The 24,456-nt window shown below is 36.6% G+C and overlaps 1 long non-coding RNA gene across 2 annotated transcripts in view; it reads left to right on the top strand.

Annotated features, from left to right (window-relative positions):
* Positions 1-24,456, top strand: part of LOC127463254 (uncharacterized) — an 89,903-nt gene that overhangs the window by 49,675 nt on the left and 15,772 nt on the right. The window contains exons 2-6 of one of the 2 annotated variants that reach the window (XR_007900706.1): positions 4,938-5,161; positions 5,753-5,828; positions 9,037-9,171; positions 17,207-17,341; positions 20,700-20,914. This is a non-coding gene — a long non-coding RNA (uncharacterized LOC127463254). The remainder of the gene's footprint in view (positions 1-4,937; positions 5,162-5,752; positions 5,829-9,036; positions 9,172-17,206; positions 17,342-20,699; positions 20,915-24,456) is intronic. The other variant, XR_007900711.1, reaches the window with a different exon arrangement.

Genomic DNA, 24,456 nt, shown 5'->3' with positions numbered 1-24,456 from the left:
ATGCTTTTTACTTGGTCTATTCACAAAAGAAAATTTAAGCAACCAATTGTATAATGAGGAGGAAAAACAGAAACTCACTTGGTAAAGTGAGTTGCAAAGAAACTAGTGCAATAAGTACTGAGGAGTGAAAAGAGAAAGATCAAGTTCAATTTTAATCCTTTTGCACTAAAACTTCTAGTTGGACATTTCCTACTCTATTTTCCTTTAGCCAACTCACAGCCTTACTGTACTTACCAAAATTCAAACTTTTAACATTCCATTGATCTTACATCTCCAGAATTTCTCACTCATCCAAATAAAACAACCTCTCTGCTCTCCTTTCCTACCATGGGCCCAATTAAGGAACTACTAACTCTGCTATGGCTTTCATTAAAGCTCTCGATCTCTCTTTGCTATTTCTATTTCTCACCTTTTCATGCTATACACCTACTTTGCTGAAGTGATTCCTTGGAGAATTTACCTGATTAATTTGATTACTAGTTTTGAGATCTATTATCCGTTACTTACACAGATCTAATTGCAATTCTGCTTTATTCCTTGCCATACACAAGTAGCACACTACAAAGCTAGGAAAGCTGCTTGCTGGATCAGGTACACTTCCTGCTAAATAGGTTCAGCTTTCATCAGCTTGTGAGAAGTGTCTATCATATGTACATATGTATATCATGTGTACAAATGTATGTTCATGTACATATACATACACACACACTCAAGAAACAGAATGTGTAAGACAGTCTAATATAAAAAAATAGAAACATGTAAGAATAATTTAATATCTCTAGATTACGTATCTTACCCCAAAATGTCACTGGGTCCATAAAAATCTATTCTACTCAACTTTATTTCCAAAATAGAAACAATTGTTTCCTTCCTCATATTTTATTCTCTACTTTTCCTGCCTTTCATGTCATGTGAAAGAAATGGATTTTCTGTGAAAGTAGTACAAATTCTCCTTCATGCCTATATCAATGTGCCCTCAAGAAAAGTTCCTTACTTATTTCAGTCATGTAAAACAAAATACTGGTAATTAATCCTACACACAGAGTGTGTTAGGTACTGTAGATCTATTCCCAGAAGAGTTCAAGCACAAGTGAAGTTCTGAAGAAAATACTGGGAAACTGTATTTTCTGAGATGAAAGAATGATCTGTCTTCATAACTTCAGAAAAGTCTTAAACAGAACAGTTGTTAATGTCATAACTGAAAACTGATGTAAGAATTATATCAGTACTGTATCTTTATTGCACCATTACCACAGACAGACCCTAATATAGTCAAATTTCAAAAAGAATAGTTGAAAATACTTTGAGTGTACTGTGTCCAGTAACTATCTGTTATCACTATGGTTGCAAAAACAAATATTCACTATTGGAATGAACTTCATAAGAATAAAAGAATTCAGAGGAATGAAAAAGCTTACTGCTTGTATTAGAATGGGACCTAAACAATTTAAGGAATGATGAAATAGATAGGATCAGCTCTGATCTTCCTGAGGGGTGCCTGTGTGATCTGGGTTCTGATTGTATGAGGGTATGTACACAGTCTTCAATGTACCATCTTATGATACAGCAGTACATTTTACAAGTTTAAGCTTGGTTTTGAGGCATAATCTCTGTAACTCAGAATTTAGCCCATTACTACGATTTGCTAATGACCCTGGAGACCATGTTGTCCTCTAGTCACATACAAATAACATGATTATACACGATAGTATAATGGTTAATAATTGATTTTTTTTTTAATCTCATCACTTCAACTTTGTAGTATTTGCTTATCTGTTTTTCTTCTGAAACCCTCTCATTACCTTACAATGCAAAACTACGACATCAGAAAAGAAAGTCTGCTCTTAATAACGAATTAATTGTAGGTTTTCACCTCTCTCTGGTATCTTCATCTTTCTTCTCATCTCCTTTTCTTATCTCATGCTCTGCTTCTCAGTTTATCCTTATTTAATTTCACTCCTAGGAAACTCAAAGTTGCCAGTGAACAACAGACTTGAATCCATCATAGAGTCAGCATTGCATTTGTCAAAGATTACAACAGCTGCTCTAAACACAAAATACCCTAAAAAACCAACCCTCATCAATGAAGATTTAATTAATACACCAGAATATATTCAATTGAAAGACAGAGGAGAAGATTAACTGTTTTTTAATAGATACCTGTCCGTAACTTCTACTTCTGATCCTCAGTGAATTTCTGTTTTTCATGTTCTGTCTCAGAAATATTTCTTATCCTGATATCCTAATGAATCTTATGCTTTTGGTGTTTACACATTGCTGATGATTGACTGGGCATGCAATTATTGGTCACTAGCAATTTTTTGCCTTCAAGATACAAAAATCAACTGTTGTTCCTCTTTTAAGACTGACTTTTGGGGGGAATAGAGGGTATTTCCCTTGTGGACGTGGAAAAATACTAAAGGAAGTGGATCTTTCTTTATTCTGGCTGATTTATTTCATCCTCAGACAAAGAGCTTTGGGGAAATTCATATGGGTTGAGATGTTGAAGTTCCTGTATATATTATAGATTTCATATTCTTATCTTCTTTGGCATCATTCATGTCTGGACAGGGTAGACCTTGTCAGGCAACTATTTTTCTTAGTGTTCAGATAGGTACTGTGGATCATTCTGTTCTTTAACAGTACCTAACAATTGTATAATATGCACAGATGATTCTTATATCCTGCCACTGAATTTAAATTTTCCTATTTTTTCAACTCCTGACACTGCCCACTTTAGTTTTGCTTTATTTGTGATTTTTTCCTCCACCATCTATTTAAACAAAATGTTTCATTTTAACTTATTTAACTATTGGTAATTTTGAATTCCTCAAAAAATAGAGTCAGGATACAAAACCAAATACAAATACAGTCTCAGTCTCAAGAAAATATGTGATTTGAAGGAAAAGGTATGGAAATTAATAGTATAATTTGTCATCCATCTAGAGCATATCTAAATCCAGAATCTAGGCTTCTAAAAAAAAATCTACATACTAATGTTAATTTTGCTGTATGACATCTTTATTTTCTTTACTGTGTGCTACGGTTCAGGGAGGAGAAAGACTGGGAAAAATGCCAGAGGGATATGACCACTTGAAAAGCAATAAACTTGGTAGTTTGACTCCTTGCCCTAAGGATGCATTGGCATCTGAGGGCTCCTTCCTTGTAGGTTTGATGGCAATCTGCATTTTCGTGAACTGTCAGACATGATTGCCAAAGGTGATGATATTATGGCAATGAGATTATGACAAAAAGATTTGATTTTGTGCTAGAAACCTTCATATGCATTGTCATAAAATGTGACGAATTTGAAACTATAGGCAATGAGAACCAACACAAAATTTCCAACCCAAAAATTGCAACTGTGTAATATTTGTTTTGTATCATCATATAAAGTCTTAGCAAAATAAACTGGAATAAATGGACAGGATGTTATCAGACAGGAGTTTTGAATTTCAAGTCTTTTCTCTAGCTCAGAGAGGCACTCTGTAAATATTGCCTTTTAAAATGGCTACCTGAGATACTCGGAGCTTAGAACATTTCCTTCCAGCTATGTCTATCAAAGCAAATAATAAGCAGAGCTCTTGCTATGCCACTTTTTTCATTATGCTTGTCAATGAAGAAGCAGAATAAAATTCTCAAGATGTGAGGAAAATGGAACATATTTAGTTAGAGGGATCTTGGATTCACTTAGAAAGTATATATTTTCTTTGAAAATGCTAAATTGTTTGAGAGATGGGAACTGAGAATAACAGCTTTTATTTTCTAAACACCAATTACATATGAGTGAAAAATATGTATCTGTGTAACTCTAAGAATAGGCTTAATTTTTTGAAGGATCACACAGATAAGCACTTAAAGGAAAGGTACAGATGGTTGCATGTGCATCCTGCAAACTCATGGCTGTTATAACAAAGGCCAAATCCTTTGACAGATATTCTGTACATATACAGCTATCTTTATGTTACTTTAGAATTCTGTAGGCATAAAGAACTCAATTGCACATAAGGACAAAAATAGAGGCATCCATTGAAAGGCATTGCAGTATTTTGTACAGTAAAATGCAAAATGTGTTATCTTAAACTCAATAAAATCTTTTCAAAGACACCTAAATGCTCCTGTTATATTGAGAAAATATTTTTAATATGGGTCTGATCTGCAGCAATATATACTGGCTGATGTGGTTGTGTTTTGTTATGGTTTCTTAGTTCCCAATTCTTTTGGCAGAAAACCTGTGCCTGATTTCTGAACTTAGCTACGCTGGCAGATATTCCTGCCTAGCTTATTAAATCATCTTCTGAATAACAACTGATTTCACCTTTTAAGCATCAATATGTAACCACATAGCTGAAATCAGAATCAAATGCCTTCAATCAAAAATGTGAAAAATAAGAAAAAGCAGTCATTCCCCCACCCTCCAGATTTCTGGCTGCCTGCCATCTTGTAAAGATATTTCAGTCTCTGCAGCTCAAGCCTTTTTATTCTAATGCCTCCTTGTGCAAATGCATGTTCTCATGTGTCTTTCTCTTTGCTGCAGGCATAGTGCACCTGTTTGAAAGGACATAACTATTTTTTTTCTTTTGCCATTTCCCAACTGCCGGCTCTTTTGGCAGGAATCTGTCTCCAACAGCTGAGAAGGCAGAAAAGCTAAAGCCCTTTTGCTACTAAGAAGATCTACCTACCTTCAGCTCTGTGAAGAGCCATGTGACACTACTGGAACTTGCTTCCCTTGGATTCTCGTGCTAAGTCTGAAATTTACACAGTAGTGGAGCTTCCCAATTGTTTAATGCTAGGGACATGTTCCTGAGGGACAGTCAAGGGCATGGGTAATCTTTTTCTGGCCTGTTGCTTAGCTTTTCAATGTTGTCAACACTCCTTATAAAAATATCGTTCTATTCCATGTTGCAAAATTTGATATACCCATTTCTCTTTTACAGAGCTCAAACCCATATGGCATTTGCCTCCTGCTGATACTTCCACACCAGGAATCCCTTCAGCAAAGCAACCAAGACTCAAAGAGAAATACATAATATGTTCTTTGCTCCTTATGCTCGTATACCTAAGCCCTGTTCTCTAAATCAGAGGCCCAGAGAAACCTCTGGTGAAGATCAGGAAATCCTACCTACAGTTCAACCTGGAAGCTGAAGAATTTTCTATTCTGGTAGTCACAGAAATTAATCGCTCTTCCACCCTAGATGTCTATTAGCAGTACTTCTCTCTAAACTTATACAGATCCACTTGGAGTATAAATGCCAAGCCACAGTGCTTCTGTCTCCTGTGCCACCAGCAATAAAGGGGCTGAAGTTTGGGCGTAGTTACCAACTCTGCAAATGATGCACAAGGCAGAGTCCCCCTCACTGTCCCACAGCTCTTTTGGCTCTAAAGGGCTGTCAAGTGGCAAAAAGTAGTAAAAACTTATTCCAGTCAATAAAGAAGCTGTGGTTTTGAGTACACACAGGAAACTGTTCTTTTGAGTAAGAAGACATAATTTAATTTGGTCACTCTTAGCATACACTTGCAAGCTGAACAAAGACAGTCTAGATAACAATCATACTGTTCTACCAAATGAGTTCGTGAGCAGAAGGAAAAACAAAACGTACACTCGTGTTTTTTTCTGAAGTGACACAACTTACTTTCCTTTCCTGCTTGATGACTGTCTGTCCGTTTGTTTTGTCAATGTCTGTATGAAGCCATGTGATGTTCCTACGTTAGCTATAAGTTTTTCAGCATATCTTATTGTATTTTATCTCAGGCAAAATGAATTTTAGGATGGTGCCCCCAGAAAAGATTTACAAAGCTGCCTCTGTGAGAGATGGCTGCTTCCAGATGTGTGTATAATGCTAGTGCAGCTGCCTCCATGTTTTAAATTCTTAGAAACATGTGGTTTCCATTTTGGTAAATTCTACATATCAGTCAGTTCAAGAGATGTGATACATTTCATATTTCTGTTCTTCAATAAAAGGCATTGTCCTGGCCTATCTCCAGCCCAAGGGCAAGAGAAAGTGTTCTGACTAAGTAGGGATTTGTTCAGCTCTTCTTCTTCTTCTTAAATCTACAGCAGACCAATGAGCTATATACACACATGGTAGAGTCAAGGTTAGTCACAGTAGGATCTTCAGGTGGTGAAGATCTAAAATCAAAACAAAACAATACAAAACACATACCAAAAAAAAAAAAAGAGAAGGAAAGAGAAGAAAAAGAGGAGCCAAGACAAAAAAAATCTACTCATGGAAAAAAAGAATATGCTTTTCTAGCTGTGGTTAAACCACAAGACCATGCTAAAAAAGGACATTACATCAAAAAGTATTCAAATTAGGCATTGCCAAAGGTAATGATGCATTGGAATTAATTGAAGAGCATTCATCATGGGAAGCTTTTTAGGACAAAGATTAAAGAATCACACAGAGCTGATACTGTTTGGAAGAGAAGGGCAGAGTGGATATCTCAACTTCTCTTTGGTCATAGATGGCAGAGATAAAGGGATTATCCTTTGGATGCTGCCTCAAGACCTAGTTAGAAATCTGTCATTTATCAAGTACCCTTGCAATGGATAGAAGTTTCAGAGAAGCAGAAACATCATAAACATTCCTTACAAATTCTTATGTGTATTCTTAAAGTATTCTATGCTTGGTCTCTATAGAAACAGATCATATTACTGCACACTTACATGTTTATGATGTGTCAGGTGAAAAGAGATAATGCTTGAAAACACATTTTACATGTGCACAAATACCATCTCAAACAGAAAAACCACTCACTTGGTGATGTATTTACGTCTCCTAAAATTAGATGAGAGATGGGCACAGAAACCCCGGGAATGCTCTCAGTTTCAGAGGTGACCATTCCTCACTACATCTAAAATATTTCCATTAAAAAAAAAATGAAGAAAGGTGTGGTTATGATGAGCACATGACCAAGAAACACAGTTATGAGAAGAGGCAACAGCTAAGGCAGTACTTTTTATATATGGCACCAACTCTCTAGTAAATGCTGGGCATATATTCCTTCTGGCATGCCCAGTACAGGGTCCTTTTTGCAAGCAAAAGGTAGCAGAGAGAGAGGCACTGCCTTAGGCAAACATATGAACCTTCCTAACCATACTGTGCAATCAGTACCTCTATAAACTTCATGTTACCTCCTATTATTCACAACTCTCTTGTCCATTCATTCTTCTGACATTCACAGAATTAAAAAATGCAGGTTAATAGGAACATAAAGACATAAGATATAAAGAAACCTATTCATGGTTGGGTGAGCATCTTTAGATTTAAAGGTAAAAGACTAACTTTAACTCCTGAGTCCTAAATTTGGGATGCATGCATGATATTCAGCTGCCCAAATGTAAAATTAAGTCAGCAGCTGGATTCTTATGAGGACACTTATGGAAACTGAGGAGAGTAGAGAAGTGAATGCAAAAAGTGAATTTTGACACAGCTAGAACAAACCAATGAGGTAATGTTTTGTCATTTGTATTTAGCCGTGGTATTGCTGACATTGTTCTATTTCCATCACTTAAGACAGTAAGTTAATTTTTTTTAGCTTTACTTGTTATTTTTAAAATTTTATTATAAATAATAATCTTTTCCTGGTTTTTTCTTTCTTTTGTTTTCTTGTTTGTACTATTATGTCCTATTGTGCCATTTGTTTGTATTATTAAAAAAATCACGTGGGATATGTTGTTAAGGGTTAACAGTGTAAGACCACTTACCTCAAATGACAACCACAGATAAAACTAGGATGGTAACTGAAAAGCTTGGCTTAGTGTTTGGACTCTTCATCAAACAAAACAAAACAAAATTAGAGTCTTTACTCCCTTTTTATGCTATAAAAGTTATGAATTTCTGTTTTCAGACAAAAGGAAGCTATGTTTTAAATTAAGGCAGACACTTTCCAAGAAAAAAATTCTGTTTAATCAAAAATGCATCTTTCTGTCAAAGAAATGTGGAGTAGAAAATTCTCAGCCAGCTCACTTCTGTTTCCTATACATTCTCATGGGATTAAGCTTCTTATTTCAAATAGAAGAAAGAGATCTAAAATCCCCAAATCATGCATTTCGACTTCCTATCATATGTCAGTCAATTTTTCCTTCAGTTTTCTTTCTCTGCAGTCAGCTTGTATGTTTCTACTTAGGCATTCAAGACTAAGAAATAGTTAGAAATTCATCATCAATCTTTATTCCAGGACAAAATAATTTTGAATGATCTGTAATTAATCACAGAGATCTCTGTTTTTATCAGCACTACAGGGTCTCCCAAAAAATAACCCCTCAATATGATACCTTCTGTTTTCAGTGTTTATTTTTTCAATAAAAAGCCCAAACTTCCCCCAAAATAAAATGCAATATCTTTCCAACAAGGGGAAAATATTTTCATATTCTTTCTCACAGTAATCTTTTATATAACTTTTTCTTAAACTCAATAGAAACGATGAAAAGACAATCATATTGATTACATATTCTTCAAACAACTGTCACCACAGAACATCATAGTATTTGACTATAGCTTTTGAATTACTGTCTTTTGTTTTTGTGTGTAGCTCTGCTGAGGTTTAATAACTGATGGGAATAGTGGTCATGTACAAAGAGATCTTTTTTCTTCCAATTCACTTTATATTTCTTCTGATCCTCTTCCTGTCTTTACTCTGCTTTTAATATGTGCAATTTCATTTTGTCAAATAGGAATGTTTATACTTAAAGAAATTGCCTATTTCTTTTCTCATAGCTGTAGGTACTGATTTTTGTCTCATAGACCAGAATACTGTGGATTAAAAATTCTTTTCTATTGTGGTTGCAGCACAGCAATATTCTGTATTGTATTAATTCAGAAGTTCAGTACTTAATGAGCTTTCATTATACCACAACACCACAAAAAGTTTGTTCACTAAATGGATGCAACTGAGGATTTAACTCTTTGCTACCACTGATAAAGATGTAGCCTGTAACAGCATGCACTCACAATCCCTCTTTAAAGATATCATCTATTTTAGAAAACAATTTTGTCTAACCAGGTGTCTCCTTTACTGGCCATTATTTTGCAGCCCAAAGCCTCTGACTGAATCAGTAACAGCAACTGCTGAATGTGAGACCTCTCAATTTAATTCCGGGAATCTGTATCACCCAAGGAAAGACCTAGCACTACAGTCAACATAACCCCAGGATCATGAAGCCCTGTGGTAAGTTCTCTAGCGGCTGACAGATGTACAACGGAAAAAACACCCCAAAGTAGTTACTTGACATAAGATCATAAGTACAGGAGTAACCTTACAGCTTTTCAATTTTAAAACAAATATTTCTATGAAGCTGCATTTCCTTTGGAGTCGTGCTGTGCTGGGTTGCTAGCATCTAAGAAGCATCAAGTTCACGTCATAACCTTCCTCTCCTTGGGGATGTCCTCCCTCCTCTAGCTGACTATTTTCACAAAATGAGTCTGAAATTACTGAGTGTCAGCTGAGCTCTGCCAACTGAAGCCTGGTCAGCTGAGACTGACCAACAGGTTCAGAAGTTAGTATGGTGAGCTCACTGAAAATTCATCAGGGACAGGTGCAAAATGCTACATTTAGTAAAGAATAATCAGCTGTCCAAAGGCAAGCAGAAGAAAGGCTAACCAGGTGGCAAAAGAAGATCTATAGATTATAATTGATCACATTTATAAATAGTGCTTTGTTATTAAGAAAACCAAACAACACGTTAGATTGAATAAATAAGAATACTTCCTGTAAGACAGTCTGAAATACTTTCTCCACCTGAAGATGATTCTGGAATGTTTGAAGAAAATGCAAGGAGGAAAACAAAGGATCAGTCTTTACAACACAAACTCCAAGGAAAGACTCAGCAGGCGATGATATCTGAATAAAGGAGGCCCTGAGGGTGGATATGATGTCTGATGTCAAAAGGGTAAATAGAAAAGAGGAGCAGAAACATTTTTTTATGTCAGATTTTAGTTGGGTAGGACAGAAAGCTGTCCTACCTTTCAGAAGGCTGAAATTGCATCACGGAAGGCTCAGAAAAGGTAGTATGAAATATTTTTAATACTACAAAAATGGAGCACTGCAATAGACTGGTTGGAAAAATTGCCTTCAGAGAAAGTCTTTAAGACAGAGCTAGGCTCAGGTGCATGGGAATTGTTCAAGAGCTGATCGTGCCTTGGAAAAAAAGAATCGTCTACGTGAGCTCTGGGACTCTCTTGCCACCCACATTTTCTATTGGCTTGTTAATCTGTTGCTGATGCACAGACTTGCAAACAGTACAGCTGTTGAGCCTCATCTTGTTAGGGAACTGAAATAGAAATAAAAGCTGAAGATTTGAAGAGTGTGTCATCTTTCCTCTATATTGCTCAGGTCTGCTTCTTTACAGTCTGATCTTAGGCAAATTATTAAAATCAGATTGTTGGGGAGTTTGGTATTTGAACTACGGATGGTTTTTATCCAGAAACATGAATGAAACAATAAATACAGCTGGCAAAAAATACAAAGAATGATTCTGAATATCTTTGTGCTTTAATCTAAGGAATTCCTTTTCACAGTTATTAAGGGAATTGTTATTTGCTGCTAAAGGTTAAAAATTCTCAGACGTTGTTCCCAGAGTATATACTGGTTTGACTACAAAGCGTTTATAATCTGAATTGGGGTTTTTGGGGAGGGTGAAATTGCTTTGTCTGTTAGTGTTCAATTATTATTCATTGTCTTGCTAGACATCCAGTTAGGAAACAGGAATCATACGACGTAGTTCATATGACTTTGCCACATGCCATGAACAATAGTAAGTGAACAGCAAACAGCTGAGGCAATTGTTTGCATGAATCCTCTAGACTAAAATGTGTACATATGTTTGAAAATAATTAAGGCAACTATAAACATGGGAATAAATCACAGAATCAGAGCATATGACAAATAGGAAGGGACACACAAGGATTGCAGAGTCCAACTCTGACCCTGCACAGGACCACCCCCAAGAGTCACACCATGTGCCTGAGAGTATCATCCAAATACTTCTTGAACTCTGTCAGGCTTGGTGCTGTGACCACTTCCCTGGAGAGCCTGTAGTTCACAAACACAGAAACTATATGCTTTTAAAGCTAATTTAAGTCCAACTAATCAGTGAACCAGTCCTCATCATGACCAAATTAGTAAAAAAATAGTTTGCTGAAGCAACATGTGAAACCTTAAGTCTGCGTTTTGCATGTTCTATCAGCTCAGTAGAACAAGAGGGAGCACAGGCAGCACTAAGGGCATATAGAGGGAAGGAAGATAATGTCTTCACCTATCATGTTTTGAGTGTGACTGCTGCTTTGGTTTTCATCCTCCAATTATCAGAAGTGATCACACAAAAACTAAGAGCTGATGGAACATCTTTAAGCCAGGTGCTGCCCCTTATCTGCTCTGGTATCTACTTTTTGCTCCCACACTAATGAAAAATGATTTCAAAAGAAATGAAGATCCTGTTTCAATAAGACTGGGGAAAAGATGTAACCTAAAAAGCTGTCTACAGACTCAGGAATAAGTGAAATGTTTTGACAGGGAAAAATATGTGTTGGCAACATTGCTCGACTCAGATTTCAAAAGTAAAATTGAAACCATGCTTCTACAGGCTGCAGACGCTGACAACTGGAAGCCTGTTCTGCAATATATAGTAGTTAGGAATATGCCAGCCAGCTCCTCCTCTCCCCACTTTCTCGCATGTACAGGACAAATACATTTCTAGGAAAAGAACAGTCTGACTTGGTAATTTTTGAAAACAAACAAACAGAATACCAAATCTTACTCTCATCTGACTGCAAAAGGTTCAGAGAATACACAGAACATCTGTATCTATATATAAAACTGCAAGGAAGGTGATATTCTTCAGACTTCTCTGGCCCTTTCAGGCTAAATCTGGGCTGAGCCCATGTCTGTGTGGTGTCAGCCTACATGACGTGCAAAAGTGGACCCATGAAAGACTCCCATCTCAAGAATCTAGACTTCAATATCAAGAAGAATGGTCTCAAGTAAGATTGGGAAGATAGGCTTTATAAATTCATTTGATCAGTTTGAGCAACAACTATGAAAAGTGAAGTTACCAAATCCTTATGACCAGGGAAGTACCAACACTTAAGGCTAATAAAAAAGCTCAGATGATAAATATTTCGAATTGTATGTGTTGTGTTCTTAGTTTTCTGGTCATGGTCACTGCAAGATAACCATGCAGGACTTCTCTCTGTGCAATTGATAAAAGAGTTTTGGACCAGAAACTGTGAATGACAGACAGTCCACTATTTCACTGGATCATTCAAAAATAAAATCCAAAAGAAAGGCAAATCATTCTCTCTCAGTCTCCTTCTGTTGTGTTCATGTGAGGACATCTTGAGACAAAGCAAAGACTCCCTTCCTTGAAACCTATTGCAAACAAAACCATTAAGTAAATCTAGAATATTGATTTTTCTCTTTCCTTTTGGACAGAAATTAGTTGTTTCACTGTCTTTCCCTTGATTTTTTTTTTTCATTTTCCTCCTGCAACATTATACAAGCTCGTATGAGGCAAACTCCTTAAGGAATTTGTTCTACAACCTTCCTTTAAGGTTTCCCAACTCTATATATTAACTTTCTGCTGACATCTGAAGCTTTGTTTCTCAGGGCACTTAGCAGAGGAGAAAGCATATGTCTGAATCTTTTTTCAAAGAATCCATTCTGCAGATTCTGTTCCCGAAGAAGTGTATTTATAAGAGATGCTTCAGCACTTCTTGATTTGGTTTGCAACACAGATGCTGGTATATTAGTGCTCCAGTGCACAGGGAGTTCATATGTATATAGAGTTCTTTCCTAAGTATGAACTTGACATGGCAGTTGAAATGGTGTGGTTCCATATGCTGGTCTGCTTAGAGAGAGACTCTCTCAGGAACCCTTGGGTGATGCTCCTCTCTATCTCACATGCAGACAGGGCATAGCAGAGCACCCTTCTATCTGCTCCAGTCATGTCCAAACTAGATTTGTCCTAGAGGAGCAGGCATGCAGTGGTTCTGATTTTGCCTCCAGCAAAGTGGACAAAAAGGGCTTTCTGGAAGGCAGCAATAATCCACAGCACCTTCCTCTTCATGTGAGCAGTTACATCAAGAAAAACCTTCAGTGAGACCTCAAAGACAAAGTGGTGTCATACAGCAGCACTCTGAAATGCTGAGGGTGGATGCGGTGATGGAGGTTCAAGAGACCTTCCAAACCAACTGCTTAAGAACATGTGAAACTGCAGCCTAGAGGGTAACTGTGGAGGTACATTCCCCACACTCTGTCTTTTGAGTTAATTTCTCTCCTGGCTTTGTGGAGTTGAGATAGGTACAGACTATCTCACCTTTGTCCTTATGCTCTGAATTCAAATTAGGTTAATAAAGTGGATTTTAAGTGAATTATAAGCCTTATATTCATTAACCACTAAAAAAAATGAAAATTAAAAGTGTGAGGGAACTGGCAGAAGAGAAGAATGCAGAAGTAAGAAGAAAATGAGAAAATGCAGAGCAAACAGAAAGCAGGGAAGAGGCAAGAAGGAATGAGAATTTTCTTCCTATTTTAAAGGTCATTTCCTCCCTCTGGCTGGTTTCTCTAACAATAGTAATATATACTACCAGCACCAACATTTCAGGGGTTATTTTTTAACCTATTGAAAGGATGGGAACATTTTTGGCTGAAAATATTAGAACATTTCAGTAAAAAAAACCCTACTGAAGATCATCTATCATCACGCTCATTGCAACAGTGTCTTTCACTTTCTCACACTTAAAATTCAAGTCTTCTGTGGCTGAATAGGTCCCTGGATAATAAGTAGGGATGTGTGAGGGATGGTTAAAAAACCTAAAAGTAAGGATAGAGGGGGGAAAAAGTACAAAGAAAGGCAAGGAAGAGGGATGGAAAGGACTGAAATAGAGAAAGTGAATAGAGATAAAGGAGAGTAAGAGATAAATGGTAAAGAACTTGGCTTTCACTTGCACTGACTACTTTGTGCAAATCTGACATTGAAGAGTTGCTCTTATTCTTTTTTACCTCTATTCCAATAAATCTAAATTGCAGATAGACCTTTCTGATTCAGACCTATAAGGAAAGAGAAGGAAGAAAAAACATTTAGAAAAAGGAAGCAGGAGAAAAAGATAACTAGGGCTAAAATAAGGAAAAAAATCTGGAAAATTTTCATGAACTTCAGGCTTTTCCTTTTCAGTTGTTACCTACAGTTTTTAATAGTTTTCCAAATTTTGAAGTGTTTCAATTACCATTTTGGAAATTTTCCCCCAAACTCAGCTAGTGAAAAATTTTGTTACTTTTGCTAGCTTTCAGTCATTTCTACCTTAAATATAAAATAAAAAATGTAATTGGAGGAAGTAATTTAAAGATTTAAAGAAATATCAAGTTTTAGAAAATAGAAGATGAAGGAGAATAGTAAGGAGGAAATGAGATTTTTGCATTGGAAAGACCCTAAGTAATAGTAATATTAACAATACTGATGACAACCAATCACTGAATGCAACATTGTAATAAGAGGATGGCAAAAACAAATGCTTACATTTCACTAGAGGAAAAATCATGTGAGCACTCTTTATAGAAAATATGAGAAATAGGGCAGAAATAAAATTTAGAAATGATGTTACAGTGAAAGCTTTAAAAATAGCTGCATATTTTTTCAGTTCTCTGGCAAAAAAGGAAGGCAATATTTTGGATCCAAATAAACATTTTGTTTGAACCCAAACGGAATGTTTTATTTCACTTTGATGTCCTTTGTTTACTCGCAAAATAGGTCTCAATGTAAATTTAGATAAATTTTTAAGCAGAATAACATTTTTTTAAAGTTTTTAAAATGTCAAAATAAACTACTTAGAATGTTTTGCAACTCTTTTCCAGGGATATTTTTTCCTCATGTCAAACCAGTTCCATAAATTTGACAATATTTACAAATAGTTACAGACGCTCTTGTTTTGCATTTCTTGTCTTGTAAAACAGACGACCTTTTCTGACAGGCACTGTATACAAAGTTAGAGATTGCTTTTAGATTTCATTTTGTAGCCTTCTTATTTCCTTTATTTCTCATCATCTTTACTCATCAATCTACTGGAAGATTTTGGAAACCCAAAAGATTTCCAGGTTTGGGTTTTGGTTCAAGAGACCTCCCAAACCAACTGCAGTGCTTTCTTCTCTGAGCAGACCAACATAGGCTGGGTGTGGTGGCATGTCCTGGTCTTGAAGGAGATCAGCACTAACTGCTCTGAGGATCTCCACATGGTCTTCTGCCCTGACTCGATGTTAGCTAGATCTGAAATGCCTCTGACAGAGGTTTCTTTGATCCGGCTAAGGGAAGCACTAATCTTTGTTTCTCAGATTGGCCTTCAGAAATGCCCAGGTCACATCTGCTCCATGCAGAGCCAAAGATAGCTTGCAGCTGCCTGTAGAGGATCAGGTGAACGTTCTTTCTTAACCTCTCCTCTGCTTAATGAGGTTGAGGGAACAGGTACCACTAGTAAATCAGATTTTATTCCACTTCTTAAATAGTGAAAAAAAAATAATTTTGAACCAACATAAGCAACAGATGTGGTCATTATGAGTGCCTTGTGATCCAGAGAGATATTTGGTCTTACTAGAAACCTGTTCTTCTCTGGGAGCTGGCTTGGCTCCACTGCTTACATCCTTGTCCAACTGATAGAACTAATAAACTGTATTGAGATAATTCACTCTGCTCTTTGTCATTAGATCTCAAAGCTGTTAATGCTGTCAGTATCCTCATTCTAAGTTCACAGAAACAGAGCCTCCGAGAGGGAAAGCACCTTGCCGATACTATTTTGGCAGAACTGGAAACTGAGCTAGTGAACCCCATTATGGTGCCCCAAGCACCAGTTAGCCTTCTTAGCTCTGTCACAATCTATCGTGGTACTATTATTGCCACACTCAGTTATGGTCTTATAAAGAATATTTTGATACCTAATGAGTGGTTTAAATGTGTCCATCAGTTTTCAGGTTTCAGGGTAATGCCTGCTTAAAAATGAAGAACATATCTCAGGTTTTTAATCAGGACAGGCTCAGGTTTGATTTCCTACCAGCTTTATGCCGACTTGCATTGACTTTTGCAAAGTTACTCATGATTTGCTATGGAAAGAATGGGAACAGGATCAAATGTACTGGGTGAATGGTTTTTAAATTGCTTGTTTTTCCCTTCCTTGTTTTGCAGTTCCTATTTTGTTAACCTCGTGTTTTAAAGTAACTGTATGTTATATTTTCTGAAATCCACTATGAGATATATTCTACTCTGAACGTATACACATAGCTTTTCCTAATAGTAGTGGAAGTCATGAACGTATACTGAATAATACAATGCAGTGTGCATAAATCCTATGGGGAATCCAAGTCCTAGATAGAAAAAAAAGAAATCACAGTATTTCAAAATGCCAGTTGTAACATTGCAGTGAGTTCCAGGCACATGTTTGCCAATAATGAATGGAAGGGTGCAGATACAATATTGGAACTGTCTCCTGCAGAGTAGTATCATATATAATCATACATACTGTCAGCTTGCTTGATTATGTTCAGGATTGCAAGCAGCACACACAGAAACAAAGGAGAATTTCTTATGTACCTCAAATTTAATTTTTATGAGAAATATATGGAGGCATTAATCAGTGATTACAGCACAGGAACAAAAGTTCCTGTATCTTTTCATATTTGCTTAATAAACACACCTTTGTGAATTCCTTTTAGAAAGATAATCACACATTCAGAAAATTTCACTTCCTTAAGAAAAAACATTTACAGTGTTAAATCATTATAGCAATTTAATTAATTGCCACAGTGTTTCATTTAATGTACATAAGCAGCCCACGTTACTAATTATCTTAATTTTGTAAAATCCATGATCACAATTCAATCATTAATCAGCATATCAGAACTTCACTCCATTAGTTGCTGTTTGTAACAGGGCATCTCAATTGATTGTGCTGTAGATTTTTTATGGGTCTTGTTTTATAAATTGAACCTAGTCAAGTAAACATAACATTTGGTAATAGTCTTCATAGCAACTGTCAAAATGACTTATTGTTTTTCCAGTCCTACATTCCTTCAGAATTAATATTACCTTTGTGCTCTTTATAACACTTATTATTAAAGCTATAAAATTCTCTATGTTTAATGAGTGGATGTTTCATTATATGTATGGTTTGCTTGACAGATTGAAAATTTTTCTAATCTGTTTCTCTTTTCCTCTTGATTGAAGGATTGTAAATATGCAATTAGCAGCTGGAGTAGAAGTAAAAGCAGAAAATGTCAACTGTCAAGCAGCTCCATTGAAAGACACATGATGCTTCAAGCTAAGACAGAAAGACAAAAGCACCTACCAACAAGGATGAAGGTTGCAAAATCTTTGTTTAAACATTCCATTAATCTCTTCCATGAAATAAATATAGTTAATACATCCAGGAATGAGGAATCCACTATGAAAAATGCAGTTTACTTTTGTAATAAAGCTCTGTGTGGTAATGCTATACTCTATTGCCAGTAGAAATTCTGGATTTCACTTCTGTTATAATTCATAACATATATCCCTTTATGTAACATATGACTGGCCATATCGCAGTAATGAGATTGATTTCCCAAGAATATACATGGGAAAAGTGTGCAATACGTCACTGTTGTCTAGAGTACCTTTCTCTCCTAGACTAAAACATATAGTTCTGCTTCCAAGCAGTTGATTGCTTGTGTGTCCTCTGTATGAAAACCTGGGTTTGCCTTGGCTCGTCTTATGCAATGGCTGACTATGCTTTCGTTCAGCACTGTGGAAGAGGAATGCTGAAAGGAGGCAAGAGGGACATATGGAGATATTTGTTTCCATTGACAAATAAAGAATAACTGTTTGCAGCAACATGCTATATTTAAAGCCCTAGAAAAGCTCTAAATAATTAAAGAGACTGAATTCTCTAGATATTCCTGGTTATCCATACCAGTAGGAGATGTTCAGTGTGAGGCACAATGAACAGAATGAGGTTGTTTTTAACTTAGGTAATAAAAGAGTTTGCCAAGCCAAGCTATGCAGAGGTATGAACTCTTGCCTGGACAACTGCCCTGTTAGACTGTCCTATTAGACCAGAATTAACCTTTCTGTTTCCTTCTCAGAGGCAGTTAACAGAGAGGTCCTTAGGGTTTAATGCTGTGAAACATGATTGTTCAATGTGTGGCTAAATAACACAGGGTTGTGGGAATAATCTACCTACCAACAATTCCAAAAGCTTTTGATGGCTTTCTGGCCAATAGACTAGTGATTCTGTCCCTTTCCTTATCTTCTTCATTTATTTTCATATAACTTTTAAAAAGGTAATTAAGTGCCTCTATTATCTCACAGAGCAGATTTCCACATTCTATAGGTCATACATATTCAAATTTATTCCAAATTTTCACAGTACATAACATTTTAGTTTTGTCTGTCATATGTTAGCTAACATGCATTAGGTATATAATCTAAAAATGTCATGTATATCCTGTCATCTGATAAGATGACACTTAGAGAAATATCTCAAAAAGCATCTGTAGAATGGTAGACAGCTCTGGTATTGATCAAAACAGAAACAGGTCCACTGATGATGTCCCCATTATGTTAAAGAATAAAATTTATTCCTGCAAATCGCGCTTATGATTCTTTGGTGATTCAGCTGTTTCACATAGGTAGGACAGATGAAACTACTGAGAAGTCTTGTGTGTCACAGTCTCCCATGGGATGGGGCTCCAGGCTCACCGAGGCACATCTGCATGAACCATAAGCATGCTGCTGCAGGTCTGTGCACCAGCTCTGCTCTACTCCCAGGGTGCTTCACTGGCTTGATCACAGCTTCTGACAGAGTTCTATGGTAATAGATGTGTTGGCTTATAGTTTGCTGCTTTTGGAGCATGTGATAGTTGACACAACAGAGAATGGACTTCACAAAAGGATTAAAAACAAAAAAGCAAAACCCAGAGCAGTTAAAAGTTTCTTGACCTATGTAAAATTTTAAATACCTGTCAGAAAATGTCTTACTTTTCTCAATACTTATATCCCTCATATTACTCAAAGTCTTGAGTATCAGGAATCTGGTTTGATGTACTAGTTATTGCTAATTAAAACACAGATGAATGGTTAATAATATGACACACTGTTAAGAGATAAAGTATGACAGAATTGTAATCTAGTTGGTCCAAATTATCCAGGGAAAACCATAAGAACCAAGCAGGAACAGGTTGTCAGGAGCTGGCAAGGGCTGGCCAGGAGTAGGAGCCAGGCAACAACATCTGAGTGCAATGACAAGTCTATTTGAGGCAGTGTCCTCACTGACCCCATCCCACCACCCGCAATGGGGCAGGGCCAGGGATGGCAGCCAGGGTCCCCTCAATAGAAACTGGACAGTAATCCTGTATTCCTTCACCTGGTGGCCATTGAACCAGAAAGGATAGAGACCGCTGGCTCTACACCTTGCATGAGCTAACCAGAAATTAACTTAGTTTATGTTAAACAGAAGAATTAAGTAAGGCAGGTCTATAAAGGTGGTTTCAGCAGAGAAAACTTTTGCAAATTAGTTAACGAAGACTGCTGGACTGAGGACTCTGGGAATGTGCATTTAGAGAGCTTGACATTTCTTTAGGACAAGGTGCTGACTTGTTAGGGTTTCTATCCAAGCAGTGGGGAAATAGGAGGAATTACCAAGCTGATTTGGTGCATGATCACCTGGCAAGTTAATTAGTAATAAGGAGAAATCATACAAGAAAATAGAAAGACCTGAAGTAAGAGTCAAACCAGAGGTCAAACTGTATAGGCCTTTAGTGAGAAATTGTACAAGTTAGACTGATTTACTTTCCAAACAAACAGCAAAAAGTTCTGTATATGTACAGAAAGAAAAACTTCAAGGATCACTACTTTGCAAAACTGGGCTAGAGATTAAACAAGATCTAACTATACCCAAAACCTAGCTCAATAACTCCAACTGGTCCTCTGTAAGAATTTGCTATAAGAATTTACTTACTGTTAGTAAATATCTCCTGAGCTGTCACAATTTCGAATCTGAAACTGACACTAATTTATGTGCTTCAAAGTGTAAATCTATTGTTACTGATTAAAGATTAGGGAGAAATCCAGTGTTGAGAGGTATGTTACTCCTCATTTGTGGTTCCTTTTTGCTGTTTGTTGAGAAGCGTCAAACGCTGACCCTTCTCAAACCAAAACCAGGTATACTTTAAATTAGTGTAGCAAATCCCACAAATCACTTAATTACTTTGTTTAGCATTAGTTAAACAGATCCCTTAAGCATGCAAGTAAAGCTTTATCCTATCTGAGTAGCAATAGCAAATTTGGAATATCTATAGACAGAGAGTGGGCTATTTGTGTGCAGAATTATCCGCTTTGTGGTCCAGGACATTTATTTTTAAAGAAAGATTTCTATTCATGAATAGAAGACTGGACTGGAAAGGTACTCCACTTTTCACAGTTCATATTGTCTGTTTCACTAAAGAAAAGAGTCTGCTGAGGAATCCAAGTTCCACGTAACTCTCTGAAGATGGTGTTCTCATCAGTCAGTGTTTTGCATGTGACATATGACTTAGAGGAGCTATTTTGGGACTATTTCTAGGATCTGGTTTTAAAACATTGAGTGAAAAAATAAGGAAGTGGGCCAAAAAGAATGAGAAATAGTCTGAAATTATACTAGAGAGGATAATATTTTGTCTTTCAATGTGGTTCTTCTTCTCAGGATCCTAGGGAGGGGGTATTGCCAACTGAGCATCTGAGTGATGTCAAGGTCCCAGCTCTGCTTCTTGGCCACTGTACCAGGGATCAGCAGGCTGGGCAGTGGATCCCTCCCTTCTCCAGAGCACCATCTCCTCCAATCCTGATTCCTCTGTGCCACTCAGACATTTGCACCACACCTCTTCTTCTGCCAGGATACAGAAATGCAGGGAAGAACAGGTAAGGAAAGGGTTAAAGAAGAAAAGGCATCTTTTCCATGTCACAAAGAATTTGTTCAAGAATTTAAAGATTTCAAGGTCAATTTCAAAATTATGGAGTCGTTCTCCAGAATAAGAGATATTTGATTTGACAAAAAACACCCCCCCCTTTTTTTTCCCCTAAAGAAATTCCCTTATTTTCAATCTACTGAATTTTTGGCATGTACCGCTTCATCAGTACAGTGTAAAGATAGGAGGTAATCCTTGTCTCCACCTCAGATAAAACGTCTGTACAAACTTCCTTCTAGACAGCTTTCTGCTCCATCTTTTTTTTTTGTATCCATTCCTTTCCTCTTTCCCACCCCATCCCCCAAAAGATGGGGCCAGTTTTGCTAACCTAATCAATCACATTTGAATGAATAATTTTAAAGACATTTAGTTCAAAACTCTGTTAGATAATCTTGCTTAAACTAGAGGAAACAAATATACAAGACTGAAAGGACCTAATTGAAACTAGAAAAGGAAAACATTGTCATTATAGAATTTCAAAATGCCTGACTACCAAAGATATGAACGTGAAACAAAATGCCCTTTGTTTGACTTTCCATTGAGTGCTACTGCCAACATTTCCAGAACCCCCATTATTATTCATAAACAGAATTCTCCATAACACCATACAACTGTCATGTAAGCAATACAGATTGTATTGTTCCACAAGAAATTTTTTTTCCTAAAAAAGCTTGGCTCAACCTTTCTTTCTCTCTGGCACTGATGCCCATTTTACTACAAATATATGCAGAGAAAAAAGGAAGCCAATACCTGTAACCACTCATACACTGAGCTTTCACAGCTGCAACACCCACATGCCAACCTCCAGAAAAGGTCTTTCCCAGGAGTGGCTTTGAGTTTGGGGCTGATTGGTTCCCCACTGCCTCCTTTGTTGTCAGTCCAGTGCTCATGAAACATCACCATCAAATGCAATCTCTACTAATATATTGATAACCTTAGTACTAGACTATCCAAATTCATCAAGTTGCATACTTTGCAAGAAGGAGAGAGTAAAGTCATTATTTAACTACTTAAAAATTACTTAAATTAATTCCTGCCCACCTTTCTGAAAAGAAATCAAAAGCTTTAGGAAACAGATGACAATCAGTGACAAGACCGAAACCCATATGACTGAAGTGTTAGCAGACCAAGCCAGATGAAGTTGTATTATATTTAATGCAGATGTGTCTTTCACTTTAAAAGAAACAGCTGCTTTTAGTTTAAATTTCATTTACGATGGAGTCAGAGATTATCAAATGCCATTCCCCATTCACTTCCAGCCGCCATAGGAAGCAGTATTAGATAAAACTCATGCAAGGAGGTATTCTTTGCTAATGCTGGCTACATATGAGGGAATTTAAGGAAAAGTGAGAATGATAGGCAAAGGATCAGGACACAGTGAGAACAGGCTCTATTTGAAGCTAAACTTTCAGAGAATGATAGTCAAAGACTGCACAACCTTAGGGAGCATAAGATCAAAGGTCTATCTAGCCTGTCTCTAGCAGAGGGCCAGATACTATCAAATGACTGTGAAAATCGGAGGTTTTGGGGAGGGATCGTTCCCCTTCCTAGTTTGAAAGACTTATGATTTATGGTCTCCTTGAGACAAAGAATGATCCAGGCCATCATGTTTAATCCTGTCATTAACTGATGGTAGAAATACTATAGGATTTGCTATATGAGTTGTTCTATGATAAGGTACTCAGATCTACAATTTTAAGCTTACTTTAAATCATGAGTTTTTTTCCCTGTGACCTGCAATTCTAGGCTTTTCGACAAAGAACTGTTAAAAATAAGGCAATAAGAACACTAACTACAGGTCATTACCCTATATATTACCCTACAAAATATCTGATTTCTATTCTGTCATGTCATTGTCTTCTTTTTCACTGAGTGTTGTTTATTTAGCTAACAAATGTTTAGCACCAAATACGTTTTATTTTCAATCATATCCCTAACCCACTTCCGTGAATATAAATAAAATAATGACAAAAAACCTCCAAGGAGTCCAAATTTCACTCCAATTTTTTGTTCAAAGATAAAAAAGAGATCAGTTAAAAAGCATGACTGATCTCTCTGATATACCAAAGCCGAGACACCTGCATCCAGGCTTTTAACTTAAAATCATTTAATCTGCTTTCTTTTTTCATAGAATCATAGAATTGTAGAATCATAGACTGGTTTGAGTTGGAAGGGATCTTAAAGATAATCTAGTTCCAACACTCCTGCCGTGGGCAGGAACACCTTTTACTAGATCAGGTTGTTCAGAGCCCCATCCAACCTGGCCTTGAACACTTCCAGGGATGCAGGCATCCACAGCCTCTCTGGGCAACCTGTTCCAGTGCTTCACCACCCATTTTTCCATGCTTCAGGATGCAGTTTCATTGAGGTTTCTATTTCCACATTGGAAAATAACATAATTGAATTCCTGTGGAAGTAATACTTGATATTTATAGAGCATGTTTTATCAAGGCATTCTTGAAAATGTGTCACAAACTTTTTTGATTGATGATATATGCTAAATAAATGAAACTTTGCTCATCTGAGTAAATAAAGAAGAAATGCAATTTTTTTTAAATAGTGGGTGTTGTGTGTGAAAATACATATATTGTGAGTGAAAATACATATGTGGAAACAAAACTCTTTGGTTTTGCCCTCAGTAGACTGCAGACATAGTAGTAAACTGAGTGAAACTGAATACATTTATTTACTGCTTCTTACTAATGAACATTGAACAAAAATGAACACAAAATTCGTCCAAATTTAATCATAAACACCTTGCTTTATAGCAAAAGTCCATGAATCTAGGAAAAAATATTTTGATCTGTGCTGTACTTCTGTTCCCCTTATGGGTTAAAACTGGTGATAAAAGAAACAGTAATACTGAGAGTATGGATAAATATTATCAGTTAACTGTTAGCAAGAGTGATGGAAGTAAAATTGTCTTTAAAGACTAGTAGCTTTAAGCTTAAAGATTTCAGAGGAACCTAATAGTCTTTGGTCCATGCCACTAATCGATGTTAAATTGGAAGCTGTGCAGTGGAAGCTGTGTGGTCATTTACTGTTTTGCACTGGCAAAATATTTTATTTTTTGCTGGTAGAAGCTTGTTCTACTGTTAAAATGATGGTGCTTCTGAATGCAAATCTTTGAGTAGAGAAGTTAACTTTTATATTTGTCTCGAAATCTGTGTTTTCTCAGTGAAATTATTACATTTTACCTTGGAACAAACCTAGAAAATATGTGCCAAAAACATTAGAAAATGTATATAAACATTTGCAGACTAAAAAGAAATTATTGCCATAGTAACTGGGCCCCAAATTTGCAGACCTACTTATACTGATATAACCCAGAGACACTCTGTTGTTTGCCAGGTGAAGCTTGACATTGGTGAAATGTGAGATCAGAATTTAGCCCGGGGACCTTGAATTAATTTTTAATCCTAAATCAACCTTTAAAATCTCGTGTAGGGGAGGATATGTATAGCTCAACAGAAGTTACATTTTACATTTCATGCA

Source organism: Manacus candei, unplaced genomic scaffold (assembly GCF_025592945.1).
Source record: "Manacus candei isolate 608988 ecotype Guabito, Panama unplaced genomic scaffold, ASM2559294v1 h1tg000008l, whole genome shotgun sequence".
NCBI classification, from domain to species: domain Eukaryota; kingdom Metazoa; phylum Chordata; class Aves; order Passeriformes; family Pipridae; genus Manacus; species Manacus candei.
This window is presented reverse-complemented; position numbering and strand designations above follow the sequence as displayed.